Source organism: Salmo trutta, unplaced genomic scaffold (assembly GCF_901001165.1).
Source record: "Salmo trutta unplaced genomic scaffold, fSalTru1.1, whole genome shotgun sequence".
Taxonomy (NCBI): Eukaryota; Metazoa; Chordata; class Actinopteri; order Salmoniformes; family Salmonidae; genus Salmo; species Salmo trutta.
In genome coordinates, this window is record NW_021822791.1 from 117,299 (window position 1) to 124,798 (window position 7,500).

Below are 7,500 nucleotides of genomic sequence, written 5' to 3' on the forward strand. Positions count from 1 at the left end.
CCTCCCCTCAGCAGCCTCCCCTCAGCAGCCTCCCCTCAGCAGCCTACCCTCAGCAGCCTCCCCTCAGCAGCCTCCCCTCAGCAGCCTCCCCTCAGCAGCCTACCCTCAGCAGCCTACCCTCAGCAGTCTCCCCTCAGCAGCCTCCCCTTAGCAGCCGCCCCTCAGCAGTCTCCCCTCAGCAGCCTCCCCTCAGCAGCCTCCCCTCAGCAGCCTCCCGTCAGCAGCCTCCCCTCAGCAGCCGCCCCTCAGCAGCCTCCCGTCAGCAGCCTCCCCTCAGCAGCCTCCCGTCAGCAGCCTCCCCTCAGCAGCCTCCCCTCAGCAGTCTCCCCTCAGCAGCCTCCCCTCAGCAGTCTCCCGTCAGCAGCCTCCCGTCAGCAGCCTCCCCTCAGCAGCCTCCCCTCAGCAGCCTCCCCTCAGCAGCCTCCCCTCGGCAGTCTCCCCTCAGCAGCCTCCCCTCAGCAGTCTCCCCTCAGCAGTCTCCCCTTAGCAGTCTCCCCTCAGCAGCCTCCCCTCAGCAGTCTCCCCTCAGCAGTCTCCCCTTAGCAGTCTCCAATCAGCAGCCTCCCCTTAGCAGCCGCCCCTCAGCAGCCTCCCCTTAGCAGCCGCCACTGAGGAACACAGATCAGTTACTGTTGAATAAAGCAACACCGACAGAACCACCAGTCGTTAGTGGTCCAGAACTGTTACTGGGAGACATGATGAACCACCAGTCGTTAGTGGTCCAGAACTGTTACTGGAAGACATCCTGAACCACCAGTCGTTAGTGGTCCAGAACTGTTACTGGAAGACATGATGAACCACCAGTCGTTAGTGGTCCAGAACTGTTACTGGAAGACATCCTGAACCACCAGTCGTTTGTGGTCCAGAACTGTTACTGGGAGACATCCTGAACCACCAGTCGTTAGTGGTCCAGAACTGTTACTGGGAGACATGCTGAACCACCAGTCGTTAGTGGTCCAGAACTGTTACTGGGAGACATCCTGAACCACCAGTCGTTAGTGGTCCAGAACTGTTACTGGGAGACATCCTGAACCACCAGTCGTTAGTGGTCCAGAACTGTTACTGGGAGACATCCTGAACCACCAGTCGTTAGCGGTCCAGAACTGTTACTGGGAGACATGCTGAACCACCAGTCGTTAGTGGTCCAGAACTGTTACTGGGAGACATCCTGAACCACCAGTCGTTAGCGGTCCAGAACTGTTACTGGGAGACATCCTGAACCACCAGTCGTTAGCGGTCCAGAACTGTTACAGGGAGACATGATGAACCACCAGTCGTTAGTGGTCCAGAACTGTTAATGGAAGACATGCTGAACCACCAGTCGTTAGTGGTCCAGAACTGTTACTGGAAGACATGATGAACCACCAGTCGTTAGTGGTCCAGAACTGTTACTGGGAGACATGATGAACCACCAGTCGTTAGTGGTCCAGAACTGTTACTGGGAGACATGATGAACCACCAGTCATTAGTGGTCCAGAACTGTTACTGGGAGACATGATGAACCACCAGTCGTTAGTGGTCCAGAACTGTTACTGGGAGACATGATGAACCACCAGTCGTTAGTGGTCCAGAACTGTTACTGGGAGACATGATGAACCACCAGTCGTTAGTGGTCCAGAACTGTTACTGGGAGACATGCTGAACCACCAGTCGTTAGTGGTCCAGAACTGTTACTGGGAGACATGATGAAGCACCAGTCGTTAGTGGTCCAGAACTGTTACTGGAAGACATCCTGAACCACCAGTCGTTAGTGGTCCAGAACTGTTACTGGAGGACATGATGAACCACCAGTCGTTAGTGGTCCAGAACTGTTACTGGGAGACATCCTGAACCACCAGTCGTTAGTGGTCCAGAACTGTTACTGGAAGACATCCTGAACCACCAGTCGTTAGTGGTCCAGAACTGTTACTGGAAGACATCCTGAACCACCAGTCGTTAGTGGTCCAGAACTGTTACTGGAGGACATGATGAACCACCAGTCGTTAGTGGTCCAGAACTGTTACTGGAAGACATCCTGAACCACCAGTCGTTAGTGGTCCAGAACTGTTACTGGAAGACATCCTGAACCACCAGTCGTTAGTGGTCCAGAACTGTTACTGGGAGACATCCTGAACCACCAGTCGTTAGTGGTCCAGAACTGTTACTGGAAGACATCCTGAACCACCAGTCGTTAGTGGTCCAGAACTGTTACTGGAAGACATCCTGAACCACCAGTCGTTAGTGGTCCAGAACTGTTACTGGGAGACATGATGAACCACCAGTCGTTAGTGGTCCAGAACTGTTACTGGGAGACATGCTGAACCACCAGTCGTTAGTGGTCCAGAACTGTTACTGGGAGACATGATGAAGCACCAGTCGTTAGTGGTCCAGAACTGTTACTGGAAGACATCCTGAACCACCAGTCGTTAGTGGTCCAGAACTGTTACTGGAGGACATGATGAACCACCAGTCGTTAGTGGTCCAGAACTGTTACTGGGAGACATCCTGAACCACCAGTCGTTAGTGGTCCAGAACTGTTACTGGAAGACATCCTGAACCACCAGTCGTTAGTGGTCCAGAACTGTTACTGGAAGACATCCTGAACCACCAGTCGTTAGTGGTCCAGAACTGTTACTGGAGGACATGATGAACCACCAGTCGTTAGTGGTCCAGAACTGTTACTGGAAGACATCCTGAACCACCAGTCGTTAGTGGTCCAGAACTGTTACTGGAAGACATCCTGAACCACCAGTCGTTAGTGGTCCAGAACTGTTACTGGGAGACATCCTGAACCACCAGTCGTTAGTGGTCCAGAACTGTTACTGGAAGACATCCTGAACCACCAGTCGTTAGTGGTCCAGAACTGTTACTGGAAGACATCCTGAACCACCAGTCGTTAGTGGTCCAGAACTGTTACTGGGAGACATGATGTACCACCAGTCGTTAGCGGTCCAGAACTGTTACTGGGAGACATCCTGAACCACCAGTCGTTAGCTGTCCAGAACTGTTACTGGGAGACATCCTGAACCACCAGTCGTTAGTGGTCCAGAACTGTTACTGGGAGACATCCTGAACCACCAGTCGTTAGTGGTCCAGAACTGTTACTGGGAGACATCCTGAACCACCAGTCGTTAGTGGTCCAGAACTGTTACTGGGAGACATGCTGAACCACCAGTCGTTAGTGGTCTAGAACTGTTACTGGGAGACATCCTGAACCACCAGTCATTAGTGGTCCAGAACTGTTACTGGGAGACATCCTGAACCACCAGTTGTTACCGGTCCAGAACTGTTACTGGGAGACATGATGAATCACCAGTCGTTAGTGGTCCAGAACTGTTACTGAAAGACATGCTGAACCACCAGTCGTTAGTGGTCCAGAACTGTTACTGGGAGACATGATGAACCACCAGTCGTTAGTGGTCCAGAACTGGTAATGGAAGACATGCTGAACCACCAGTCGTTAGTGGTCCAGAACTGTTACTGGGAGACATGATGAACCACCAGTCGTTAGTGGTCCAGAACTGTTACTGGAAGACATGCTGAACCACCAGTCGTTAGTGGTCCAGAACTGTTACTGGAAGACATGATGAACCACCAGTCGTTAGTGGTCCAGAACTGTTACTGGAAGACATGATGAACCACCAGTCGTTAGTGGTCCAGAACTGTTACTGGGAGACATGATGAACCACCAGTCGTTAGTGGTCCAGAACTGTTACTGGAAGACATGATGAACCACCAGTCATTAGTGGTCCAGAACTGTTACTGGGAGACATGATGAACCACCAGTCGTTAGTGGTCCAGAACTGTTACTGGATGACATGATGAACCACCAGTCGTTATTGGTCCAGAACTGTTACTGGGAGACATGATGAACCACCAGTCGTTAGTGGTCCAGAACTGTTACTGGAGGACATCCTGAACCAACCGGTCGTTAGTGGTCCAGAACTGTTACTGGTAGACATGATGAACCACCAGTCGTTAGTGGTCCAGAACTGTTACTGGGAGACATGATGAACCACCAGTCGTTAGTGGTCCAGAACTGTTACTGGGAGACATCCTGAACCACCAGTCGTTAGTGGTCCAGAACTGTTACTGGGAGACATCCTGAACCACCAGTCGTTAGTGGTCCAGAACTGTTACTGGGAGACATGATGAACCACCAGTCGTTAGTGGTCCAGAACTGTTACTGGAAGACATCCTGAACCACCAGTCGTTAGTGGTCCAGAACTGTTACTGGGAGACATGCTGAACCACCAGTCGTTAGTGGTCCAGAACTGTTACTGGGAGACATGATGAACCACCAGTCGTTAGTGGTCCAGAACTGTTACTGGAAGACATTCTGAACCACCAGTCGTTAGTGGTCCAGAACTGTTACTGGAAGACATGATGAACCACCAGTCGTTAGTGGTCCAGAACTGTTACTGGGAGACATCCTGAACCATCAGTCGTTAGTGGTCCAGAACTGTTACTGGAAGACATCCTGAACCACCAGTCGTTAGTGGTCCAGAACTGTTACTGGAAGACATCCTGAACCACCAGTCGTTAGTGGTCCAGAACTGTTACTGGGAAACATGATGAACCACCAGTCGTTAGTGGTCCAGAACTGTTACTGGGAGACATGATGAACCACCAGTCGTTAGTGGTCCAAAACTGTTACTGGAAGACATCCTGAACCACCAGTCGTTAGTGGTCCAGAACTGTTACTGGAAGACATGATGAACCACCAGTCGTTAGTGGTCCAGAACTGTTACTGGGAGACATCCTGAACCATCAGTCGTTAGTGGTCCAGAACTGTTACTGGAAGACATCCTGAACCACCAGTCGTTAGTGGTCCAGAACTGTTACTGGAAGACATCCTGAACCACCATTCGTTAGTGGTCCAGAACTGTTACTGGGAGACATGATGAACCACCAGTCGTTAGCGGTCCAGAACTGTTACTGGGAGACATCCTGAACCAACAGTCGTTAGCGGTCCAGAACTGTTACTGGGAGACATCCTGAACCACCAGTCGTTAGTGGTCCAGAACTTACTGGGAGACATCCTGAACCACCAGTCGTTAGTGGTCCAGAACTGTTACTGGAAGACATGATGAACCACCAGTCGTTAGTGGTCCAGAACTGTTACTGGGAGACATCCTGAACCACCAGTCGTTAGTGGTCCAGAACTGTTTCAGGGAGACATCCTGAAACACCAGTCGTTAGTGGTCCAGAACTGTTACTGGGAGACATGCTGAACCACCAGTCGTTAGTGGTCCAGAACTGTTACTGGGAGACATCCTGAACCACCAGTCGTTAGTGGTCCAGAACTGTTACTGGGAGACATCCTGAACCACCAGTCGTTAGTCGTCCAGAACTGTTACTGGGAGACATCCTGAACCACCAGTCGTTAGCGGTCCAGAACTGTTACTGGGAGACATGATGAACCACCAGTCGTTAGTGGTCCAGAACTGTTACTGGAAGACATGCTGAACCACCAGTCGTTAGTGGTCCAGAACTGTTACTGGAAGACATGATGAACCACCAGTCGTTAGTGGTCCAGAACTGTTACTGGAAGACATCCTGAACCACCAGTCGTTAGTGGTCCAGAACTGTTACTGGAAGACATGATGAACCACCAGTCGTTAGTGGTCCAGAACTGTTACTGGGAGACATCCTGAACCACCAGTCGTTAGTGGTCCAGAACTGTTACTGGGAGACATGATGAACCACCAGTCGTTAGTGGTCCAGAACTGTTACTGGAAAACATGCTGAACCACCAGTCGTTAGTGGTCCAGAACTGTTACTGGGAGACATGCTGAACCACCAGTCGTTAGTGGTCCAGAACTGTTACTGGGAGACATGCTGAACCACCAGTCGTTAGCGGTCCAGAACTGTTACTGGAAGACATGATGAACCACCAGTCGTTAGTGGTCCAGAACTGTTACTGGGAGACATCCTGAACCACCAGTCGTTAGCGGTCCAGAACTGTTACTGGAAGACATCCTGAACCACCAGTCGTTAGTGGTCCAGAACTGTTACTGGGAGACATGCTGAACCACCAGTCGTTAGTGGTCCAGAACTGTTACTGGGAGACATGCTGAACCACCAGTCGTTAGTGGTCCAGAACTGTTACTGGGAGACATGTTTAACCACCAGTCGTTAGCGGTCCAGAACTGTTACTGGAAGACATGATGAACCACCAGTCGTTAGTGGTCCAGAACTGTTACTGGAAGACATGATGAACCACCAGTCGTTAGTGGTCCAGAACTGTTACTGGAAGACATGATGAACCACCAGTCGTTAGTGGTCCAGAACTGTTACTGGAAGACGTGCTAACACTTATCTCCCTCACTAGCTTTAAGCACCAGCTGTCAGAGCAGCTCACAGATTACTGCACCTGTACATAGCCCATCTATAATTTAGCCCAAACAACTACCTCTTCCCCTACTGTATTTATTTATTTATTTTGCTCCTTTGCACCCCATTATTTCTATTTCTACTTTGCACTTTCTTCGACTGCAAATCTACCATTCCAGTGTTTTACTTGCTATATTGTATTTACTTTGCCACCATGGCCTTATTTGCCTTTACCTTCCTTATCTCACCTCATTTGCTCACATTGTATATAGACTTATTTTTCTACTGTATCATTGACTGTATGTTTGTTTTACTCCATGTGTAAATCTGTGTTGTTATATGTGTCGAACTGCTTTGCTTTATCTTGGCCAGGTCGCAGTTGTAAATGAGAACTTGTTCTCAACTTGCCTACCTGGTTAAATAAAGGTGAAATAAATAAATAAAAATCTAATTGCCATATAGGTACACATCTGACAGCTTTCATAGTGTGACTGTATGTGTCTATGCAGCTCCCAGAATAAAGATCTCTCATCTAAGAGAGATGAGTTGTCATGTGTTGCTGCCTTGCTATGTTGTTGTCTTTAGGTCTCTCTTTATGTAGTGTAGTGTTGTCTCTCTTGTTGTGATGTGTGTTTTGTCCTTTTTATATTGTATTTATTTATTCATTTATTTTAATCCCAGGCCCCCGTCCCCGCAGGAGGCCTTTTGCCTTTTGGTAGGCTGTCATTGTAAATAAGAATTTGTTCTTAACTGACTTGACTAGTTAAATAAATAAAAAATAAGGGATGCCCATCAGTAACAATTACAGTAATTGGTACGGTTCAGTGGTATTCCCAAAAAAATACATCATATGAATAAACCATGATCAGTCTGTGTGTTATATACTGTCTGACATCGAAATACAACTGAAATAGCAACACAGTGTAAAACCGCAATTCCCCCTAAAATGCATTTAATTATTACAGTTTAAATAGTCCTGATATTTCCCTGTCTCTTGTCAAGTCACATCATGAAACCAAACAGGTTCCAAGCATGACTTAATCATCCTAACAGCTTTAATAATAATAATGTAAAACTACCAATTCATTCTGTACAACGAAAGTCTCATCCCCAGTGTCTATATATATATATATATATATATATATATATATACAAAACACAGCAGTCCTCTCAATCAGACTACCG